At 40.3% G+C, this 26236-nt stretch overlaps 1 protein-coding gene across 39 annotated transcripts in view; it reads left to right on the plus strand.

The window, feature by feature from the left end:
* The window catches only part of PTPRD (protein tyrosine phosphatase receptor type D), a 1925499-nt gene that overhangs the window by 1654013 nt on the left and 245250 nt on the right, over positions 1–26236 (plus strand). The window lies entirely within an intron of this gene.

A 26236-nucleotide genomic window follows, 5' to 3' on the forward strand; every position in this document is an offset into this window, starting at 1 on the left:
CAAGTAAAGGTTTTTCCTGGCTCTGGAAGGTGTTTTACAATTGCTTAGTAAATATGGGAAATACAAAGATCCCCAATGCTACATCTAATGACAATCAATACATATCTGTCTTCTCATAAGTGATGGTCATGTAGTCTAATTTTTTGGCCAAAGTATTTTTATGCCTATAATAACACCAAGGTATAACATTTTTACAAGTCCTAACACTATCTGTAAACGTTCTCTTTACCTCTCTGATGGAGAAAGAAGTCTTAATCGTCTGGTCATTCACAGGAGCATCACAAGACCTGCCATTTAAAAGTGGTCTGGGCTAGCTTAAAACCAGGGAGGACAGGTTACAAACCTCCAAACAAGTGTTGACCAATTGTCTGCGTTAGTAAATATGGGCCCATATCTTTTTAGTTCATTGAGGACCACTCAGGTTCCTGTTTCAAGTATCTGTTTTTGATGTCTGTAGTGTGTTTTCCTAATAACATAATTTAAAAAAATATATATATAAGAATATATATTATTTTTAATTTAACATTTACTATTGTAAAATCCAGGAAAACCACTGTTAATAAGACAAGCTGTTAAAATGACTGATATCAAGAAAAACAATAAAATATATATATATATATATATATATATATATATATATATTTTTTTTTTTTAGAAACTTTGCACATTAAATAAGTTTATTGCTTAGGGTTATGAGTGACAAATGGAATATGCGAAATAAAATCCAGAACCGTTACTCCTGTCCAACACCTGAAGGCTATCGTATAACAGTGATGTTAAAGATTGGTTCTTTTATGTTTTAGCCCATGGAAACGATTACACTTTTGAGATGCTTCAAGAGCATTTTAATATAATGGGCTTTGTATAGTGCGCCTTGGCTGTACCCTGCACTCAGCCCATTCAGCTTGAACTTCATTTTATCTAGCTCTTTATCCATTGATTTTCTCCTGACCTTGGGCATAAAATATATGCACTTTTTATGCTGTGTGCTTTGTGCAGACAAAGAGGAATATCATTACCAATCCATCACTATTATGAATGATACAGCTTAAAACAAACACAGGTCAGAGATAGATATTTTAAGAGCATATTTGTATTGATTCCATCACTATACTGAGCTTAAAGGGGAAAATACTCAGCGGTTATGAATGATGAAGCGAGATGTAACAAATTACCAGTGCACTGTAAGAATACCCACCAGCAATGCTTGTGACTCATCATCAGTACTGCTGGGGAAACTACATCATACAAAAATACATTTTTTTTAAACATTTCTCGCTGTGCAACTGTGCATATACCAAAATAAATGTTGCTCTTTATAAACTGACTGGATAACTTGAGCACATAGGTTTCTGTTCATTGGAAATTCATTGAGTGTCTCATATTTCATGGACTATAAAACATGTCTGTATTTGGCATTTAAGGCAAATTGATTGTTCAACCATTTGGCGGCAAATTGAACAATGCGCATTTGTGGGTAGATCTGGCATTTTTCATTATTACACGAGATTTGTATTAGCATATCAGGACTGGAAAATAGCATTCAGATACCAGAAATTGTTTTTAAAGAAAATGCAACATGTTGTTTTCCGGCTCTTACTTTTTGGTAATGTGTGGTCAGCGATCCAAACTTTTACTTCAAGTCAGATACGCTTGGTTTTAGGAATTGTTGTATATATTATATACTTGTAAAATGCATAATTTATAATTATATTATTATAATTACGTATAATATGTTATATGTAATGATACTTAAAAGTTGATGAGAGCCCGGTTAAGGCTTTGCATACTGTATCTAAAAATGTGATTTTTGGTTTGTTTACATGCGACGAACGGTGCTCTCTAACCATGGTTAGATACCGGATCATGTTTTATCACATCTATAGTCATTTCTGAATAGTTATTAGTTATTGTTTAGAGCCTAATTCTATTTTACAGTAAAGGAAGTCCTCCCATGGGGGAGGGGTGACACGGTGCACAGCAATAGAAGGTTAGCAGACTGGATCGCAATGTAGAAACAGTTTATTACTCAACCGATCACATAGCAACAGGTGGAAAAAAAACACACAGGAATATATGAGATGGTGTAGTTAAAGTGGGAAAAGAAGAGTGACCAGCGAGCTTGGCGGGATCCCAGACGACGAGCCCCCTCAATGTATAACAAATTTTTGTGGTCAGTGAGAATAGCAACTGGTTCTTTGAAACCCTCCAAAAGGTGTCTCCATTCTTTAAGAGACAGTTTGATGGCCAAAAGTTCACGATTACCAACATCATAATTCCTTTCGGCAGATGAAAATTTCCGTGAAAAAAACCACAGGGGTGAAGTTTCTCTTGGGGAGAAGGACTGCGCCGGCTCCTACGTCCGAGGCGACGACCTCCATAGTGAAGGGGAGGGAGGTATCCGGATGACGAAGGATGGGTGCAGAAACGAAAGCCTTCTTGAGAACCTCAAAAGCAAGAATAGCCTCTTGAGACCAGGACGAGATATCGGCGCCCTTCTTGGTCAATGCGGTGATGGGAAGAGCAATAGAAGAAAAAATTTTGATGAATTTCCTGTAATAGTTGGCAAAGCCGAGAAAACGCTGCACAGCCTTGAGTGAATTAGGCAGCGGCCAATCGAGAACAGCTTTCAGTTTCTCTGGATCCATGGAGAAGCCTTGGCTGGAGATGATATAGCCTAAGAAGGCAGTAGAGGACTGGTGGAACAAACACTTCTTCATCTTGGCATAGAGGTGATTAGAACGGAGTCTGGAAAGCACAAGTTTGGTATGTTGAATGTGTTCCTCCAGATTTTTAGAAAAAATAAGAATGTCGTCTAGGTAGACTATGACAAATGTTCCCAATACATCGCGGAAGATGTCGTTCATGAACTCTTGAAAAATGGCAGGAGCGTTACATAACCCAAAGGGCATAACAAGATATTCATAATGTCCAGAACGTGTGTTAAATGCTGTTTTCCACTCGTCCCCCTCCCTTATGCGAATGAGATTATAGGCACCTCTTAAGTCGAGCTTTGGGAAGATAGATGCCCCCTGGAGACGATCGAACAGTTCTGAGATAAGCGGAAGAGGATACCGGTTCTTCACCGTGATCTTATTGAGTCAGCGGAAGTCAATGCACGGCCTAAGTGATCATCCTTCTTCTTCACAAAGAGGAAGCCAGCCCCGGCAGGGGAGGTAGAGTTGCGGATGAATCCCTTCTCCAAATTTTCCTGAATGTAGGACGTCATGGCCTTGGTCTCCAGGATGGAGAGTGGATATGATTTAGACTTCGGCAGGATGGTCCCAGGAATGAGAACGATAGGACAATCGTACGGACGATGGGGAGGAAGAACCTCCGCTTGTACCTTGTTGAACACATACAGGTACTCATGATACACGGTAGGCAGGGTCAATAGATTGGAAGAAACGGAATCCAGGCCGGAAAGCACCGCAACAGGAGACTCCGCAGGAACGGCATCTGCGGCGGATGAGGGCCACTGGAGAGGCAGAGTACCGGACCAGTCAATGCGCGGATTGTGGAGTTGAAGCCAAGGCAATCCTAAAATAATTTGCACTGGGGAGATTGAAAAATATCGAAGATGATTACCTCCTTATGACCATCAGCCAAGGTCAATGTAAAAGGGATAGACTCCCAAAAGTATAAATGCCGGCTGGAGTGGTCGGCCATCGATGGCCTCAAGGCCAATGGGAGTCTTCCTTCTGACCATGGGGATTTGATTCTCCGACGCGAACTTCTGGTCCAGGAAATTACCACCCGATCCCGAATCAATAAAAGCTTCAACCTTCAGAAAAAAGGTTTGGACCCTCCAACGTGGCAGGAAGCAGAAACTTCTTTGGGAGAGCTTCGGGAGGAGAGGGGCAAGGAGAGACAGTACCCAGTAGAAGCCCCTCTACCTTTACTGGGTGTGCCCTTTTCCTGGCTTCAGGGGACAATTCTGGAGACGATGTTCCGGAGGAGCACAGTAGATGCAAAGTCGATTCAGGTGACGCCACGCTCTCTCCGTTGCCCGTAGTTGCTGACTGCCGACCTGCATCGGTTCCGGCGACTCCAGTGCCAGGAGAGGTGTTGTAGGTGACCTGTGAGAAACAACAGAAGAAGGAGAGCGAGAACAGTGCCTTTCGTGCCGTCGCTCCTGAGTACGCTGATCCATGCGTACGCTCAGGGTGATCAACTCCTCCAGGGAAGAAGGCCGGGCATGAGTAGCTAGGTCGTCTTTCAACGTATCTGAGAGTCCGTGCCAGTATGCGGCGGTGAGTGCCTCATCATTCCATTGGACTTCAGCGGCCAGCGTACGGAATTCGATGGCGTATTTGGCAGCCGATCTTCGGGCCTGTGAAATGTGAAAAAGAGAGAAGGTGGCTGTCTCGCGCCGTGCAGGGGTATCAAATACAAGTTGAAATTCGCGTCTGAAGAGAGAGTAATCTTGCGTTACTTTGCTTTTGCGCTCCCATAGGGGGGAGGCCCAGGCAAGAGCGTCTCCAGTGAGCAAGGCGTATATATATGCTACTTTAGCACGACCAGTGGGAAACAGGGAGGGGGACATCTCAAAGTGCACCTCACATTGGTTTAAGAAACTGCGGCAGACGAGGGGGTCCCCATCGTAGCACTTCGGAGAGGGAATCCGAGGCCCAGGGTTGGCGTAGGTTGTAGCCACCGGTGGCGTAGGAGCCATGGGACTCTCCTGAAGGGAGAACTTGGCCAATTGCTGGGAGACAGTAGAGAGCTGGTTACTGACAAATTGTAAGGCCTCTATGGAAATACTTGTACCCACCTCAGGGGGGTCTGCATTTGTTGGGCTCTGCATAATGTCACCCCTGTATGCCTGCAAGACCCCAGTACTGAGGTGGGAACGGTATTACACCACACACCCACAGCAGTGGGAGCAAGCCCGGAGTGTGGTATAGCGGTGCTGGGCCAGTAGAGAGAGTGGTTAACGATACTTGCAACGTCTGTTGGTGTAAGCGTAAGAATGGTAATATCCGTGTGCCAATGTCCAGGGGTCCAGAGAGTAGAGTCGTCAGGGTACAAAGCCAGGTCCAAGGATTCCAGAGGTCAGCAAGGTAGAGTTTGTAGCAAGGTTCAAGGGGTACAGAGAGCAGGGTAGTCCAGGACAAGCAGGGGTCAAAGCCAGGGAAATCCAAAGTAAACACAGGAGCAGGATACAGCAGGGACACAGAGGGAGCACAGCATAGGTCAGCACACACAGGTAAACAGGAACTATGCAGAGCGACGATAGAGAGGACAGACAGGGATTATAAAGGGAGACACACCAATAGGAGAGAGGGGAGGAGCAGAGAGAGAAGTGGGAGACAACAGGGATAGGTGAGGGAGAGAAGAGGAGGAGACAGAAGGGGCAGTCAGGGAAATGGCCTGTAGGGACTGGGAGGAAGAGTCAGGAACGTGGCAGGCCCGATAAGAGGAGCGTGTGCGCGCGCCCTCTGTAAGCTGAGGGTGTGCGCGCATAGGCTGCGACAGGGAGATAGCACGCAGGCACTGGGAGGAGGAACCAGAAGGGCGACAGGACCCAGATGAGGAGCATGTGCGCGGGCCCTCGGCATCACCAGGCGTGCGGAGCGCCGCGCCGCGGGTACCCCGATGGAGGAAGGCAGAGGAGCGGACGGAGCCGCCAGGGAAGGTGAGGCACTGGCCGCGGGCATAGCGGGTGTCTGGGAGAGGGGAGCATCACGGCCGGGGCTCGGGGACCGCGTGGGCGCGTGAGACCTGCGGGGCATGCGCTGAGGCAGTGGGGTAGAGAGAAAGGTAGACGGAATGGGACAGGAGTGGGAAAGGGTAGAGGGATTGGAAGGAGATGGAACAGAGGGAGAGAAAGAAGGGGAAGGAATCCCCTGGATTGTCACAGGCTGGAGCCCATCCATCCGGAGCTTTGCAGGTTCCAGACAAACTATTCCCTGCTTTTGCAATCACCTGCCTCTTGCTGCCTCCTGTGCAGCTCTGGCCTGATTGGCCTCCTGTGCTATTTAGTTACTGCCCCTCTCTCAGGAAGTTGCTGGACATAGACTTTGCAATCCAAGTTGCAAGTAACTGTGCTTGTCCCAGACTCTCTGTTTGGCCTGCTAGGCCTCCTTGTTCCTTGTATCCTGCGCCTAGCTCCCTGCTGCCTAGGGCTTCTTGCATAGTAGCCTCGGCGCTGCTTCCTTGTTCCTGGCAAACTTTGCCTTCGCCGCACTGAAGCGGCTACGCTGGTTTCCCCAGTGTTTCCTGTGGCGTGTCTGCACCTCTGGTTCCTGCTTCCTCCAAGTGGTTTACTCCTGGCTTTTTCCTGACGCACTGCAGCACCTTCGCTGAAGCATCTCCGCTGCAGTAGCTTCTTTAAAGGTTCTAGCCTCCTATGCTGAAGTACCTTCACCCAAGATTTCCTGTTGATGACCTCGGCTTGTTTCCTCGACCACCGCTCCTGTGCCGCCTGCCTTGACCCCTGCCTGGATAAAGTTAACCCTACTTTCTTCAATCCTGACCTGGCTATGTCTGACTATGGAATCCACACTCCGGACCTGACTCTGTGGCCTAAGGTCGGTGCTTATACATCCCCACCTCAGCCCCGCGGTCCGGTACCAGTTTGTGGCAAGCATGTACGTTACAATTATAAAACACTGGTTCAAAGATTCCAAATTCATAGCGCGTAGCTATAGAATATACAAATAGCTAGTATGTAGACCTTCCATAAGGGAAATAATCGAAAGGCATGCAGGCATGAATACATACAGTATTTAGTTAATTTATGTAGGTTTCATGTTGCTGTCCCTGCCTACAGTATGTGTAAAGAAACGAGAACACAAAAACAAGGACAAATTGATATTTAATCATATTTAGCACCCGGATATTAAAGGAAAGTCCAATTGCTATAGGATTCTTCTTGAATGTCTCCAGTAAAGCTCATGGAATTCTTATAGTCATACAGTATTTATAACATAGACGGTGACTGTGGCGCTCCCTCTGAATGACAAATAACAATAAACCAATGGTAACAATCAAAGATCATGCATAAAAAAACGGAAAATTATATTATACTGGCCCTTTGAAAAAACTGCTGCTCAACCAGGAAAAAGATCATCCCTTGATCCTTATAAGACAGTGAAGGTGGAGTATTTGGTGAGCGGACGATGTAGATATAGAAAATATATATTGAAACACAGTTAGTAACAACAGTGTTCTTAAACCAATATAATAATCGAACAATTTAAAAAAATATATATTATTACAGGATTGAAGCAGGCGCTCTCCGGAGCGGAACTGTTCATTTCTGCTCCAGAGACCCCGTGCTTCAGAGATACTTACCTCGGTGAGAGGTGCCGTATCTCTCCAGCCAGGGAGCTTGTGGGCCTAACAAAATGGCGGCTTAAATATCCAACGTTACGCGGGAAGCCATGACGTCATCCCGTGCCGCTTCCTATTGGCCCGCGTGACCTGGACATTTAAACTCCACAGAGATACCGCAAGCACCCACTATGGAGATATGTATCACTGGAAGCACTGCGGCCCCGGAGCTGAAATGAACACAGTTCAACACTGAAGACCCTCTGCTTCAATCCGTTAATAATAATAATAATAATAATGGGGGGGGGGGGGGGGGGAAACGGGCAGTGCTACATGTTTTGCTGCTTTAAATAATCATAATTTCATCAGCTGGAGAATAAACATTCTAAAGTAATAATTTCCAGCAAATGAATAATCATGAAAATGTATGTCCTCAAAAAAAACAATATATAGTTATGAATCTAAATATAAACTGCTAATTTTCTTTTTTATGTGGCTTGTAAAATACAGTGATGCTGCTTTAGAAAGTGTCTAAATATGAGGCAAAATCACATTTTCAGTGTTGTCTTATATTGTCTACTTGAAGAAGCATCATACTTAAATCTAGGTCAGAATTTGTTTTGCTACCATAAAATGATAATGTTCTTATTAAAATTGAGATTAAAACAGAGATTTGACATGAGGTTTTGCTATTCTCATGAAGTCTAGCAAACCACATGCAAACCCTTATACATGATTAGACCACATTAGCATTTGTATTTTTCCCCATTCCCACAGATTGCATGTTACTTTCGTTTTAAATTTGTGTGTAAATAACTGTGCTTTATTTCTACAGTACATGTTCACAAAATAATATTGTGACTCCTGTAACCATACTAAAACAACATATACAGAAATAGCAATATTCATTCTAGACATATAGCATTGACCTTTTCCATCAAGATGAGAATACCTCATAGGGCCCTTCGATTTGCTTTGTCAAAGGTCAAGAGTCAGCCACTCAAAATCATTGTGCTTATAGCCATTTAGACTAGCTGTCTATGGCAATCATGGTGCCAATTTCTTGGAAGATGATACATTCAGCATTGGAATGAAAGGTCTTCAGAGAGATAAAAGGAAAATCTTTACTTTTCCTAGATAACAGGCAAAGAGCAAATCTAACGTGACAAAAACCTGAGTTTGCAACTAAGTACAAAATAATACAAAAACAAAGCAAGACAAATGGCATGAATACACAGTGGGGGGGGGGGGTGGGGGGGTGGAGGGAAACTCCCACCTTTTAATTGCACACATATATATATATTTGTGAAGAATGTCATCTTATTAAGGGGAATCAGCATGTATAAATGGCAGAGGGCACTATCATCTGCTTTGCTATCAGAAGGGCCAGCAAAGCTGTGCATTTTCTTATATTGCTCTGCAATATGTAGGTGGCCCAAGGTCCTGCTAAGAAGTTCCATTCTGTGCTTACACAATATTTCCCAGTCAGATGCCCCTGTATATGTAGTAGGATATTACTCCTATTTGGATGCTGCCAATGTCCCGCAATGCATATGCAAATAAGTACAGTAATCAACAATCATGTGAAAACTGTCCTTGATACTTCACTTAGAGACCGGAACTCATAATCAATAATCTGTATATATATACCTATCAGTGTCCAAAGAACAAATATATATGTAGGTAGCCAGTAGATTGCAATACAAAATGTATACTAATCATCCACCTAGTAAATCAACTTGGGTTAGCGTCGCTGCAGGTAGTATATTGGTGGTTCCCTGGTCACATATAGCACTTTGTGTAACCCCTCTGGTTAGAATAGATAGCGTGGGCACCACTGATTATTTTCTAATTTACGTGAATGTTTAAGTCTGGTTAAATTTTATGAGAACACGTTTACCAGAGAGCATGCAAAATAAATGTTCGTAGCAAAATCAGGTAGATTTGTTCAAGGTGTGAAATTAAATATCGGGTAAGATATTAAAGAATGCTATAATATATAACTATGGGAGCAGCAGTTAAATATCAATTTAAGGAACTATAAGTCTTTATTCTCACTGTTTTTATTATATTTTTTTTGACAAGGTAATTGTGAATGATTGATTATAATAATTAAACTGAATAATTGCAGTGAAAATAAGGAACTGTTGGTGGAATAAGAAAACACTCAGTAAATCTTAATTGGTAATAAAGGTGCTCCATTACACAAACTATTTTTCAAAACTCCACGTTCCTGCAGCTAATAGCTAATGCCTAAACATTCTCGGGCCTTTTCTAAAAGTGTCTGAAGGTGTCTCTGAAAATCCCTGCTGTCTGGGTGGGATCCCATGACATTTTAAATGGAATCTGATTATGTCTCCCACTTAAAGCAGCGGTTTGCTCTGATGACCATTTTTTTTCAAATGTTTAATGTATTTAAAAAATATATATATATTTTCTTGCTCATTGCATTAAAAAAAAAAAAAATATATATATATATACAGTATATATATATATATATATATATATATATATATATATATATATATATATATATATATATATATATATATATATATATATATATATATATATATATATATATATATGCAGTATATATATATATATGCAGTATTTATATATTTATATTTATATATATATAAAATTATTTTTATTTATTTTTGTAATCCTCCACTCTGTACAGGAGTTCTAAGCATTTGAAATATGAAAGGTCCGGGAGGTGAAAATGAAACTCTCACTGGAGCCCAGTACTACCAACTTTACGGTGTTCTTGCTCATCATGAAGTCTATGTCACAAATGGCACACCTGTGAGCATGTGACTTGTGTATGTGACAAAGGTTAATACTGTACATGCAGCTAGCTGACTCACATATTTATATGCAGGGTCCCTAAAATGAGTAATATCTCCCCTCCATCATTCACAATATATATCTTAAATTGCTGCCACCACCAAAAATAGTTTCAAATTTGACTTACGAAATTTCTGGCCCCTGTCTACTTGGAAAAAATATGTCTAACACACAAAAATCTATTGTAACAAAATGTGTCCATAAATGCATTATTTATCTCTTTATAAACTTGCACATTCAACTAGAGCCCAAGACAATACTTATTACATTTTAGATTCAATATACAGTACAAAAGTAGTACTGTGCTTATATCCAAAAAATAATGTTATAAGAAATGTACAGTATCATATGCAGACAGTTTCATAAAAATAATGGGATAAAACAAACAGAAATCCTTGACATACACTAACACATATTAGGCTTCTCAAAGGGTCTTGAGTTGGATATATATGAATTCATGTGTCATAGCATCAACACCCCCTTTGTTGAATTCTAAATTCATATCCCAAATGCATGGTTTTTATTTTAAAAACCATGCATTGGAAAATGAATAAGTCCATCTCCTGGGGTGTGTCCTTAATTCCCCCTCATCACTCTTTAAGGACATTTTTTTAGGGACATATACTTAGGGAGAGAAACTAGTTTTTTTTTCATTCAAAACTGCCTTAGTATAAAAATACAACATGGCTTTTTTTCTATCACCCTTAGAATAACACCACCGTAACTGTTGTATTTGTAGATGTAGCCAGGTCCCCCGCTGGCCCTCTTACCTTCCGTGTAGGGGGAGGCGGAGGCTACTGCGGGTGTACACAGGAAGCCACAGGTAGAGCTGCAGGCGGGCGACTGAGTCGCCGGAGCCCCGCAGCGCACCTGACAGCGGGGACCGCCATTTTGATACTTGCACATGCGCAGTGCAAGTATCGCGCATGCTCAGTGTCCCAATAGTTGCTGCGGCCATCAGGCAAGCCCCGCAAGGGACTCCAAGTCCCAGCAGCCACTGGGGCTGCAAACATGGTGCGCAATAGCCATAGGGCTCCTGGAACCACGGAGGACCATGTAGATACATTTGGCGTGCTGTGAGCACTACGAGTCCGTTGGGAGCAGGACAGCAAGGTGTGAGGTAAGGTCCTGGGAGAAGTTCTCTACTGGACTAGGCCAGATACCCCCTTAGGTCCCAGCTAGACTCCCATCAATATTAGCTTGTGTGCTGTAGGGAAGGCCCAAGACTGGGACACTTCCTACTGCACATTAGTGGTAGTCAACACATCTTTGAAGGACGCACGTGGTGTGCACGGCCTGCAGTGTGGGACCATACCCAGGCCCTACTAAGAGACTCTTAAAGGTGAGACCCTCCAGTGGGAGTTCACCCCACCAAGAGGCGGTCGCCGTCGTTGGACAGACCAGACCGACTGACATCAGGGATCAGACAGATTCTTGGACTATCGACGGTACCCGGTTACTGGAGTGCCCGGGAAGGTATACCATCAAAGTGCACCAACAGTTCTCAGTGGTAGCACTACTCCCTACACTTTGGGTGGGGACTGATGTTGTGGGACATACACTGGGACACTGGTGCCACCGCACCCCAAATACTGTGGGGATACTCCACGTGGTTAATATTGTGTTGTGTAGTTACTGTGGTGATTATATGTTCAGTAAATATTCCTTTTTAGTACCAAGCATGTATATTTACTGCTGTATTGTCTTGGGAGGGGCTATCCCACTATGTGAGGATCCTTCTCAGGTGGAGGCGCTGTGTGTAAGTGAACAAGGTCACCCCAGGCTCCCTTCAGCGGCAGATCAGGCCTCCTGTAAGCCACTCAGGTAAAGCACCACAGGTAGCTTCCCTAGACACGAGGGGGAAAGGGGGCTACATAATTAAAATACACATTTGGACACCCATCTTGATAGGGGTAACTTTAATCTTCGAAGGTGAAATATGTATCTGATATGTAACAGACAAACCTGTCATATGTTATGTCAATTTAATCAGCTGAGCTCCCTTTTCAGAAATACATCTTACACATCTTTGTGAAACCTATCGAATTTATGTCTCCCTGGCCACACCCTCTTATTTTACCAAGATTACTTGATGAATTTAATTTAAATTATCCAAAGATGCTCTGTTTGTTTCCACAGTCCACAAGAGTTGCTGATCTATGGTTTTAATCACTCCACAATCCCAGAGCAGATTGCTTCTAGATAACCCCCACAAGGAGCTGCTATCTAAACGTGTTTATATTTTACTGACCAGCTTGTTGGTATTCTATTTTCTGTTATTTGGTATTTTCTTCCTCCAGCCTTACAATATTATAGACTGACGTTTTTTTTAGATAATAGTACTGCCTTACTTCATGCTAGTACTTTTTTCTGCAGGAATTTACCCATACAGACTGTAGCCATTTTACCGTGTGATTTTGTGTAGAGTTTCTCACAGTTTTCTTCCCCATTTACTCAAATGTGGAAGTTCTTTTGGTATGTAATTAGGGGGTGGCCCTGGACTTCTTTACCACACCCCTCTGTACAACTATTATTTTATTATTGAATAAACTGATTATAATAGACTACATCACTTCTACCAGGTCTATCTGAGTGCATTCATGAGGGAATCTTTTGTGTGTTTGTCTTACAGTAAAGGCCTAGGCCAGTTTCACTTTACATAAAACAAAGAGAGATCTTTTAAAAATGCACGCTAACCCCTTGTGCACCAGATTATTAAAATACTGAATATCTGGTCTTATCGTGACACAGTATTACTTGGAATCGGCCACTGTTAGGTATGATATGTTTAGGTTCAAGTTCATTTTGGATGGGATTGCACTTTTAAAATGCATTATGTAATTTGTGGTGTGTTGTATATATTTTCCCATCAAGAACACCCCTAAACATAAAGGTAGTTGAAATGTGTTAATATTGAGATTTGAAGTACATAGGGGGCCTATGTACTGTATCAACCCACATAAAATCTTGTTTTGATGCACTATACCAACTTTGCTTCAAAATGGCATCATATTTACCAAACTTGTTGTTAATTTATTAAATAAGGTAGAGATTCTGAAGAAAGAGAGTTACTCACTCATACAGTACCTGACAGATTTTTTTTTACCACAGATTGATAGGAGAAACGGTGATGCACAATTTGATGCATCTCATTATAATCTACAGTATGTGTCATTAAACTCCTCCATATCTCCTCCTATTAACACACCCTAAAATACAAGCAGATGCACATGTCCCAAAAACTGGAACAGAGTCCTTAATACATTGGCACAAAGAGGCGCAACTCAAAAATTAAGCAAATTGCTCGAAATTGGCTTAGTACACAGGCCCCATAGATGTCTATCGTGCTAAGGATGGATTTGTATGTATATGCACATGTTAATATGCAAAGCATAAAAGTGTTTTCCAATCTGACAGTTTACTTAATATGTTTTGTAGTTTGTTTTTTTACAATTCACTGAGTTTCAAGAAACCTAGAAAAACATGCAAGGCTTATATTGTATATAGAATAATATCTGCATAGTTTACTATCAAGGAGTTATAAATAATCATCTGAGCCTGGAAGGAAAGCAATGTCTAATCATTTAAATATTATTCAGAGCAAAGGTTTTGTCAAATTTGCCTTCTCTGCATAATGTAAATGTCACTGACACTGTACTGTCTGACACAGAAACACTGACTTGTAATGTTTTTTTGCCCTGCATGCAGTCACTGAGAACACAAAGTGATTCGTAAAGTTTGTTGCGTTAATTCCAATCATTTTAGGCATGCCCATAATGAGTCCCTCAGGCTTACTGTAGGTAAACTTGACTTGGAATTATGTCAGCTCTAAAAGTAGGCATTGACCATTACCTCATAGCTCTTTGGCTTTCTAAAGCAAGAAAAACAAATAACCTCTTAAAATAGCTATTAATTCTCAGCACCATATGTAGTGCTACTAAATTGCTTCTAAATGGACAAAAAAAACATTTTAGTACATGGAAAATGTGCATACAAGAGAAAATAATCATTTTATTTTATTTAGAGCTGCTTGAGTAGTTTCACACTGCGCATAAAGATATACCGTAACATGTCAATTAAACCTTAGGGTAACTAGTCATGTTCCATTAACAGTTTTCTAGTCAAGTGCTTGGTTAAGTAAAGTATGAGACCAATAGCAAGAGCTCATAGTGCTCGTTTCTTCACACAAATAATTCTGGTACATTCCATTCAACCCAAAAATATGGTGATAATATTTCTATGTGCCATAATCCCTCTTTCTGGTAATTCAGAAATATCACATCTTTTTGGAATGTGCATGACCCCTTTTGATAAATCTGAACCACTTGTATGAGTTAGTGATTTGGACAGTGGTTTTGGAGCAGTAAGGGGAAGAGCTCTTTGGAGCAATAGTATAATGAGATGTATCAATGTTTGCATCAGTATAATGGAGCAAACGTGTCCAAATTCAATACACCATGTTTGAGTTGGTGATAAACACTTTGCTCAAGAGATCAGGGTCAGGTGTAAGAAGCACACTATTATTTACGGTCTCCCTGATGTCCAAGTTGCAGTAGGATGCTTCTCGGGTATATTGTATTAGGTTTGAATGAATATTTTAGCATCTGTACCCTGTAGCTTGCTATGGTTATAAGTAGAACAATTTGTACTGGTATGTCTTGGGGGTACCAAATATCAAACATACAGTATGCATTAGGGTGTTCATGTTATTTAATAAATGTTAAATGTAAGTATAGATATCGGTAAATTAGGGCCTTGTCTTAATTGTGCATATGCGCCCCAAATATATTGCTTTTGTTGTATATTGCTAAAATTGTGGTTAAATATATTTTCTTCATTGTATTAAATGTTTTATTTGGTTATATGAAATAACAATGACTAATCCGTAGATACTTTGCTGAGTAGGCCAGGACCTTAAAAGAAACTAGTGCATATATTTTATTAAATGGGAAACAGCAACTGTTTCTTGTAACCCATTTATTTACTGAGATAAAATAATGTACAGTTGCATAGCAATGACAACATTAACAATGGCCAACACAAGCTGATTTGTGAGACTTACCATGAAAACTGTCTATTAGTATCATTTAAGTGGTGACAAAATCTGACCCAATGCAATAGGCTATTCCGTAGCTGTCAGTAACAGCAAACCAAAGGACCTTTACATATTTGCTATGCATCTGTGATGTGCCAAGTGTACACACAGAAAATAGATTGTTAGTGTGCTCTGCTAAACTTGAATTGTATGGATACAACAAAAAGGCGGAGAAAGGAAAAAGGTGACATCATTGGTTTGGCATTCAGTAACACTTGAGAATGGTATCCGGGATGCAGCTCATGGCTGCTCACAGACAGTGGAACTGAATGGGCAATACAAAAGAGAAAAGAATGAAAAGGCGTCATTAGGCGTTGCTTCCATTTTCTCAAAGAGACCCACTATTGTTAGAGGAGAGACTGATTGTGGATGCAGCTCATTAATAATGCTAACCGCATTTTATATCATACTTGTCACTTCAGTTTTGCAATTGTTAGGCAAAATACACTATTTAAAACTGTTGAATGAAGATAATTTGTGTTCCCGTGCAATAATGTTATTTTAATGCCAAGTACCTCAAAGAAAAATATATTAGCCAATGTAACGGTGTTTCCCCCACCAATCGCATATCAGGACCATTATAGGGTGTATGTGGTGCATACCTGCTGGTAACAAGAGAGCTGATTCGTCCGTGGGAGCTTTGGGACACAGGGTCAGGCTTCTGGGATCCATACCCCATGTAGTACTTAGCAGTGCAGCGCCTCCATCTGCCATAGGCTCCAGGGATATGGAGGTGATCTCCCACGGTAGAACTGTAACTCTCCCCCCAATTAGATCACACACCAGGCAGGAGGTATATTGCAAAACAGGAACGGGTTTATTACTACTCTTATTGCAGTAATACAGGTACTCAGCAGTCACCTGCTGGATCACAGTCTCTTATCTCAGGTATCACCGGAGATAGTCCCTGGACAGTCACTACTGGCCTAGGGCACCCGCAGCCATCCTAGCTCTTCCCCACCTACCTAGCAGAGACAGAGGTATAGTCACTCTACTCCTCCCCAGAGGGAAGAGCGCATGGGAAGGCCCCAATCTCAGGCTCCCAGACGTGACCTGCCTTCCTCATGGGGAAGGACAACCAACTAACTTTAGGGCGGTCCTGCCCTTAAGTACCGCCAGAGGGCGGGCATCCCGTTGGCCCAGCCACAACAGGATATGCCACCCCCTGCTGTCACTCAAGCGCAGCCCCAAGGATGAAGGGGGAAAACCCCATGATAACTACTGGCAGACTTGTGAACACCAGGGTTTGCTGCCAGCCCATTGGATAGATTTAGTTGCCAGGGGGGTACCCTGCTACACCAATATTTATTAAGTAGGGCTACTCCTGAAGTGACGGATGGCTCCTTGTTGCTCATTCACCTGGATGGGCTGTACGGTATCTAATAGAATAGCATTGCTTACCATATATGGGCTATTATATAAATCGATGCTGATCTGAATTTAAGCAGCAGTATAAAATGTCCTCCTTAATTCTATTTCCTTGTTGTTTCTTTACCCTTGTTTGGTTAGTATTGCAGTAAGTAATATGAAAAAAGTGAGCGTATTTATTAAATATACCTATTATGGTTTATGTGATGGAATGCATAGTGGCCCCATTCCTAAGCCAATCTAGATAATAATTTGTTATTTTCACCCACTGATCATTCTGTTGCTTTTACTTAGTTTAGTTTTTTTTTGTATAAATAAATTAGATTGATTAGATATTAGAAGATTTGATGAGCAGAAGAGTTCCAATTACTATTAAAGTAAATGTGTATCTAGTGATGCAAGATGGAAAGCTCTTTGATAAATGAATGTAGGATGCATGGTAATGAAATCCTTACTACATATTGTTTATTGAATGTCATTTGACAATTCAGCAGCTGTTTATTTAAATTCTAAAAAATGCTTTTATGTATAACATTATTTATTTTGAGGGGGAAAAAATCTGTGTGTGGAACAGTCAGGCAGTATGCATTCTACATTTTTGTTTAATATAGTTTGCTTCTTGGTGCTACTGTAAATCTGTGCATTTTGATAAACGCATAATCTACATGACTTTAATGCGATTATTTTTGCCATAGCAACTATCCTGGGAACTTGATACATTTATACATATTTGTCTTTGTATATTATTTCCAGGCTGAGCATCAGAATTATGAGAGCAGTAAAACCACAAAACAGACATGACACCATATTTTAAATATTTGCATATATCATCTTTATTATTACGGGAGATTATTGAAACCATTTTTTATATCGTTCTCTATATCGCACAAAAATGTTTTATGTTGTATTATGTTACATGGGAAACAGACACCATGGGGTCGATTTACTAAAGTCTTCCAGCTGAAAAAGTGGGGCAAAACCAGGTCAAAAAGACAACATATATATATAAATAAAAAGGAATACCGCCGACATAGTCATGCTTCAAGAAACACACCTTAATAGACACGATCAACACAGACTACAGGATCAATTTTAGGTATGGTACAGTAGATAGAGTATGACATTGGTATGTGCATACTGTATGTTCCTTATTAGAATCAGGGCCCAATTCTACTAGGAGATTTCTCTTAAAATAATGCTTTACAGGGAATGTTTTCTTATTTTTGGAGGAGACCTTAATACTGTCCTGATCTCCCATATTGGTGAGGGGTTATGGCAGGAGAGAAACTCCAGGATATTGAAAAAGCTCATGTGGGACAAGCAATTAGTTGACACATGGAGAATGATGAACCCCACCACTAGCAACTATACTTTTTCCTCCGCACCTCACAAGCAGTATTCAAGAATATGTGGCATACATATCCATTATCTTGGACAGGGAGGATAATATCTACTAAAATGAACGTTCCCCCTAAGAACCTCTACCTCTTTCAGGTACAACCAGTCTCATTTCCTCACTAGGTTATAAACTATCTACAACTAGCGATATCTAGATTTGTGTGGAATAGTCATGGTTAAACCCTTTGCAGCGGGAGGCTTGGCCTACCCCAATATACTACGATACTACAGGGCTGCAAGATTGATCAATTTCATTTGCTGGTCACTGCCAGAGAGACAAATCTTGGGTGGATATACAGTAGAGAGAGAAGTGAGTCTCAGGTGGGGGACATGTCGACTCAATAGTACTTTAGCTAACAAGTACTGTACCAAACGAAACCTGGTCTCCCACCTACATTCGGTTATCTCCCACTCATTAGCAATATGTGCTAATAGTTCATCCCTTTCACCCCTTTTCGGGAACCTAGAATTTCTGGGGGGTATACACCCAGAATAATTTCCTCAATGGTGTCAGGCAGGTATACTGTACTAAAATGTAGGGAGTTTTATAATGGAGCAGTTGTGAGAACTTTCCAGAAATTCCATTACCAGCAAGGAATCCACAATAAACATTTCTATCAATAATTACAACTGAGACATCTTATTATGATTTTAGATAAAGAATAACAGACAAGTAGATTATTAACAACATTTGAAACACGTTATTGCAACTCTGAAATCATTAAAGAAGGAACATATTAAATTTATGTCACAATGAGAAAGGTAACTGTGATCAGAGGTAGACTGGGAAGACTGGGTGGGGGGGGGGAGATTTTTGAGAGGACCACTAACTCCTCCATAAGTTATTAAAAATAATCAATAAAGTTCTACATAGATGGCAAATCTTATGCCGAACAAACTTCACATTATCTCTCCGAGGCACCCTCCTGATTGTTGGAGAGAGTGCAGAAACGGACACCTTTCTTCACATCAGGTGAAGATGTCCCAAAATCAGCAAACTGTGGGAAAAGGTAAAAGGATTAATTAGCTGCTTAACAGACTGCAATATCCCTCTCAATCCATGAGTTCTCCTCTTATTTAAATCTATTGAAAACCTTGACACGAACACATATAAATTACTTATTCATATACTATCAGCAATAAAAATGTGATATAGCTGGAGCGTGGCGGCTCAAGACAGCCCCCTCACTAAAATAGGTGGAGAATAATCTCTGGAACATAATGATCATGAAAAAATTGACAAGTATGCTTAAAAATACCTGCCAGAGGTTCCAGGGGGTTTGATAAACCTTGATATCATACAAGGGGCCTTGACAAACCCACCGCGTTCCACCTAAAATATGTTAGACCTACGTGATTAAGCATTGTACAAATCTATTACTGTACCTGATGGGTTGATGGGGTCTGGATAACCCTCAACACGCCTACCCGTTAATGTGAAAAGTTCTTCTGGGATCTGTATACAGTGTGTTAAAAAAAAAAATATTAAGTGTATATTCCCATATATCCTTCCATCACCCCTCGCCTCTAATTTGATATACCCCACTCCCTCCCGTCTTCTTTTTATTTTGTTCATTTAAAACTCTAGTAAACAGCGTAAAAATTTTAAAAGAAAGGAATGCCATTGAAAGCAATATTTCCTTAGTGAATCTGGTGCAATTATATTGCACTACTTCTGCACTAGGTTTGCATCAAGGTATTACATTGCTCGTCTCCGATAGGAAGCGGACCCACAGGGACTGAGGAAGGTGTATATGTTCACCGACCAGAGACAGGGGACAGAGTTCTATTAGAGTAGTCGTTATCCAGGCAGACGTCAAGGCAGGTGGCAAAGGTGCAAAGTCAGGATACAGGCTGGGGTCAAGGCAGGTGGCACAGGAGTGGTGGTCGGGGTCACAGGCTTGGGTCAGCAGCAGTGAATGCAAAAGAACAGGCAAGGCTCAGGAACAGGCAAGGAATAGCATACCATGCTCGGGCCAGGGCTTGGAGTTACTGACTGCTATTTAAGCCCTAGAACAGGTGCAGCCAATTATCAAGACCAAGAAAACATTTGCCAGGAACCAAAATGGCCACAATAGCCATGCAAGTGTAAGTTCCAGCAAAATCCTGGACTGAACCTTTACACAAGGCAAGTTTAGAAAATACTAAGAGTTTTTTCAAAGACAAAAGATGAGTATTATTATTTTTGTTTTTCTATGTAGCAGCCAACTATGAATACAATGTCTAAAATCGAACGATATGTTTGGAGTCATTTAAAAAATGGTAAGAATAATTATAAGTGCATTAGGCATCTACATGCATGGCACAGAATGTGGATACATTTGAGAAGACGGATGTGTTAGTTATGGGTAGCTCTATGCTATTGAAAAAGTGTAGACTACTATGATCTTTCTTCCCTAGAATATATTGAACAAGTTCAGTTCATAATAACAACGTTGGTACATACCCCAGAGAGCAGAGGTTTAATAATATCAGTAACTGCCAGGATAAAGCTTTGGAAATGGCAGTGTTTTGGTACATCTTCCTACTATGGCCAAGGGATAATAGTATGTGTTTACTGAGCAAAAGCAAAGGTTTGCACCGGTTATTTGGAGAAAAATAAAATGATAAGCTGTTAGTGCAGAGTGATATGCACCCAGCAGCGAGAAGTCATACAAAACCTGCCTTCAGGAAAGTGTCCTGTAAATGTGTAAAATGTGTGAAATTTGAAAGCAAATGTATACTGACAGCTTGTGTGGTATGATGAGATAAAGATTTAGAAATAACGTTGTATATACAGTACTACACATGTCAAAAACCACAGGCTGAGCAAAAAGCTTATTTTAACAGTATGCAATTAAACTTATTTTCCTCAAGTGTGGAAATATATTCAATGTTGTTTTCCCAGCTGCTTTGGTAATTGTGAGTATTTGGGGAGATGCTATTTTATTTTAAAACATTTTTTCACCCTTTCTTTTGTGTGATAATTTTCTGCAAAAAGGAATGTGCAAAAACCTTGGAATACAATGAGTATTGCAACAATCAACAACACAAACATACACACATTATTAGTAATTCATTAATGACTATGAGAAGAGGAGTGTGATATTTCCACAGAAGTTTGCGAAGTAGACTCGTGAAATAAACCCTATTGGAAAATTTGAATTAGTTTGCTTGCATATTTAAATTAGCTTTTTTTCCCAGGTATCTCAGGTATGTTCAAAGGTATCTCTCCACGTGAGGTGGAAGGCATGGCTTACCCATGCCTCAAGCTGGACCCCTCTTCCATTCCCAATAAACACACCATAAAACTTCTTGAGATAAATTAACAGTCACAGTTCTATTTATTACAACAGATAAATATCTCATATTTATCCCCCACTAGGGACCGAGCCAGATTTCTCCACTCGCATCTTCGTGAGCCAACTCGTCTTCATCTAGCTGTTCAGTACTGTAGTCTGAATGCACAGGGCCCACATTGGAAGGTCACCACCACACCAGTCGAGCCTAGTCTAGAATGGTACCGCCTTCCTCAAATTCCATCCGGGAGGTCACCACCATTCCAGCCGCCCAGCCTGGAATGGTACTGCCTTCTCCAACTAAAATACTTCTGAGGTCAGAGACCTGCCTCCGGAAGCCAATACTGACTGTACCCCTCCCAGAGTAACATTACTCCTGCCAACACATACCCTAAGCTGTGACAAAAACGGAGCAGAAATCCAATCTTTCTTTCCAATGCTGACATCCCTCCTGGCTAAAAACAGGGTGGGTGGGACTTCACTCCAGTATATCCTAGAAGAAAGAGGAAGCTAGGATCCCTCCCCCTTGCCCTAAGTACCCCTTACTAAACCCCTCCTCCTGGCCTGACATCACGGCACCTTAGGGGAGAGGTCCTTGACCCTAAGTCATGCCGCCTGTCACGGGAGACCAGTACTTTTAACACCTTTAACCTTACGGGATCAATTCACTAGGCAGAACAAGGTAGTGGAATAAAATTAGGTCTATTCTGGTGAGACCAGCAGCCACACAATGATACACAAAATAGAAGAAATAAACAATTTACCGGGGGTCCAGGGGGAGTCTCTAGCCTCAACTAGGTGCAGGGTGCCTGCTTCCAAAGGCTTTCCCTGTCCGCTCCACATCCAGAAACTTTATGGCACTCTTTTCGGGAGAGATACCTGGCTATAACCGCTAACCGTGAGCTAGGCAAAAGCTGGATCTTGGCTGCAATCTAAGAACATGTCCTCAGATAAACTAGGCTTCTCCGGCAACTGCGTGCGGAGTGTGCTGCTATTCGGAGCAAATCAATTTTGAAAATTCCGCCAGCGCTTCACTGGACCAAGCTCAAGATTGCCTGGTTCTCTGATCAGCCAGTCCCCTTACATAGACCGCGCTGTTCTATGTTCAACATGGAGCCCGGCTTATGGTGCTACTAAGCTACCGGGGACACACGTTTTTCAGGGGCTTCGCCTTTATTATGAAGACTGGTTACCCCTTCTGTCACACCGCCCCTTCCTTACAAGTCCAGGGCTTTCTCACTGTATGTCAGGGGTATTCAACACAAATCCTCAAGCCCCCCTCTCACCCCCTCCCCCCAACAGGTCAGGTTTTCAACATATCTCAGATTCATCACCGGTGGCTCAATCAGAGCCACATGTGCTGAAGCAGGGACTATCAGCCACCTGTGTGAAAGCAGGGAGTGATTGAACTACCTGTACTGAAGCAGGGATATCCTGAAAATCTGACCTTTTGGGGGTGCTTGAGGCCTGGCATTGAGCACCACTGCTGTATGTCATTGTGAACGTAATGTACGTTACAACATTTTTTTGTTTTACCTATTTAAAACTAGCTTGCAAGTATTTGAGAATGATCAGTAATTACGCTTTCTATTAGTGGTTTAACTGAGATTTGTGATTGACTTTCTCTAATTGATTACGGTACATAAGTTGAATGCATTTCCTTTCTATTGTGAAAGTAAGCATTTAATGACATTTCAGATAATTTTCCAACTCAATGTATATTCATTTTACAGCAGAGGATTTTTATTATTGAACATGTTATTATTGAGAGGATTATGTTACTATTATGTTTTACGTCTTACACTTAATTCACTAGTAACTTATATACTTTTTTAATATACTTTTTTAGCCATTGAATCTGGTGCAGGGCTTATTTAATTTACAATCCAATTTTTGAGGGAGAAATTTTAACAAGACCCAAACACTCAGGTTCACAATGTTCCCATTATTTGAGACAGGCCTGGCTCATGGTAAAACAGTTTACGTAAAGAACAATTGTCCAGCCGTTTTGCACCAGCTCCTGAAATAACTAATTCAAAGTTCTATTTGTTAAGCAGCTTTGCTTGGTAAAAGTTGTACTGTAGTTCTGCACTTGATATTAAACTATACTACAATTGATACCATAACACTATCTGAGTTTGTGTGTTTATGGATGGTGTCTGAGTAGGTTCGTATAATAAAACGTTTGGAAATAAAGTTTTCATTGCCTTGAATACCGACGTTTGCGCGCTGACATCATAGCATCCGCGTCATCTGACGAACCAGGAAGTGGAGGGGGAAGCTCGGCGCCAAACTTCGGTATTTAAACAATCCGGTAATTGTCCTTTAGCTACCTTGATAAAGGTTTTTTTTGCCTGAAACGTGTAGGTGCTGCTGAGAGGCCTACATGTCTATGTACATTAATGGCGCTATATAAATAAAGACATACAATACAATACAATGTCTCTGTTTGTTTCCTTTATTTAATAAATCTTTTTTCAACACTTTGGGAAAATGTTTTCTCTGCATAACATTTTTTTCAATGGAGATGCTTTGCCTTTTTCTCAGTTTCACCCACTCATTATAATTTTTGTCTGTTGTTTGGAGAAAAGGGGGGAACGACTTGCATATACAGTAGTAGGTAATTATTTGTTTATTTGAAATGCTTGTTTTGTACACACTATTGGAGTTGGTATATTGGTTGATTGGTATCTAGGACAAGATATGTACATGCGTTGTTTTTCATTTTGTGAACCAGGTACATTTTTATCATTAACACCTTCAGTACTGAAGGGTGCCAACCACGTATTGCTTTGCAAAGATAACATTAAAAATTTTTTGGGAATAGTTCATGTTCATCATTGTATGAAACCCAGTTTTCCCAAACGTAAAAATAAAGCTGGATCTAAATTGCTCATGCATCTAGAGATAATAATTCCAGTTACAAATTGTATTCTTCTTCGGGTTCATTTTATGTTGAATACTGGGTTTTATTGCCAGATATTTGGCAGCCGGATTGGACGCAAGCCACCACTGTCAAACTAGAACAGCTCTGGTTATTTGAATCTGTTATATTATGATGTGTCTCATGAAAATTTAATGAAGAGAGTATATTCAAAGATGTTCTGTGCATAAGGGGGACGGATGGAATTTAATTACCCTTATTAAAAACGAAGAACGGAAAGCTCTTTACATACTGCATTACTGTACATTAGTATGCAAGATGGATTATCTTTGTTGTGCAAGAGCTTCAGTGTGCAAAGGAAATGAGAAAGGTCATTAAGATGCACTGGGGCGCTATTTCTATGGCACAAGTCAACCCTTACCTTCCATAAGGCAAAATATTAACATTTTTATGGGTAGTTATTAAAATTCCATTTATTTATTTCAAACCAATTGTAGCTCTGCTTGGACTGTGTGCCTTGCATGCTCTGGATGGGTAAGATTTGATGATCTCAGGCTGCCAGGAGAAGCTAAAAGAAATGACTGATGTGAAATGTATATGCTTCTCACCCTTTTCTGTGATTTGTGTGCATAACATTGTGTGATTTTGTTAAATTTAATGACAGTCATTTTTTTCCTTTTTTGTTACAATTTATGATGTACTGAAACTGTTTGTGCTATTTACTGTAGTATTTTTACTGTCTAGTCTTTAACAGGGATAGTGTTTTTTACTGACCTACTATCTCCTTTGTCAATACTAATGAGATCTACAGTCAGACCCCTCGTTGGATAATATATATATATAAATATAAATATATATATATATATATATGTATAAATAAAAAAAAAATATATATATATATATATACATATATATATATATATATATATAAATAAATATATATAATTAGTATGAAACCGCATCACAGAAAGTAGTGGAAAACATACTAAGAAACAGATCATGTGTGTGTATTATATCAGGCATAATAAATACATATTCAAATGTACTACAAAATGTAACCTAACAAAATGAGCATGTGTTGCATTGTATACTTCATGATATCAGTATTAGGATCTAAGGGGTAGATCCTCAGAAGTGTGCTAAATAAGGGCAATTTATGGTGTTACCTAATTAGGTAACAGGTGTTATTTTTCCTTCTTCAATGGGGATCACCAAACTAAACATATGCTTAAATAAAGTCTGTTAGCAAAACCACCATCGCTACGTTACCTGCGTTTTCCCATAAACTGCACATGCGCATTGGTCAAACTTTAATGCACATTAGTAAGGCCAAGTTATTAACAGAGATTTTCATGCGTTACCAAAAGCTAATGCAAATCTTGTTATAATATTGAGAAATGTATAATTTTTACACTTATTAACTTTTTTAGATAATTATATGGTATTTAATATAATAATGACTATAAAGTATGGGTGTCCATCCTTCATTTATTTTAATTGCACGTAAAAATAAAATAAATATTAATTAATATTGTTGAGTTGTATAATTACATTATTGTACACTCGTATTTTATAGTCATTATTACATTATACACCATATTAGGTCACACAAACATATCACTTTAATCACTAAAAAAACAATAATATAGTTTGATGTGTTTCAGACATTTAAATGACCCATAATATATAGTATATCTTGTCATGGCATATATAACTTTTTTTGTAATGAAAGGGTTATGTCCTACACTCAATACATTGATTGTAGGCTGTTCCCAGAAATAACGCAATGCTAATCATGGTCTGGGTGTGATTATGAGTAGTTTTTGGAAGGTGCTAAATATTGCAGCGTTAGTCCCATGCGCTAACGGTAACAGAGGTCTGAGGATCTCCATTGTTAGGTAAACGGCTCATTACCATATTATTTGCATATGAGTAAGCCTAATATCCTTTGAAATGTAAGAATCCGATATTTTTAAGCCAAATGGCAGAATATCTTTGCGCTAATTATCTTTGGATATGCGTTAATAACAGAATATTTAAAAAAAAATGAGTGACCTTGTGAGGATCTACCCCATTCTTAGGAAT

Source organism: Ascaphus truei, chromosome 1 (assembly GCF_040206685.1).
Source record: "Ascaphus truei isolate aAscTru1 chromosome 1, aAscTru1.hap1, whole genome shotgun sequence".
Classification (NCBI taxonomy): domain Eukaryota; kingdom Metazoa; phylum Chordata; class Amphibia; order Anura; family Ascaphidae; genus Ascaphus; species Ascaphus truei.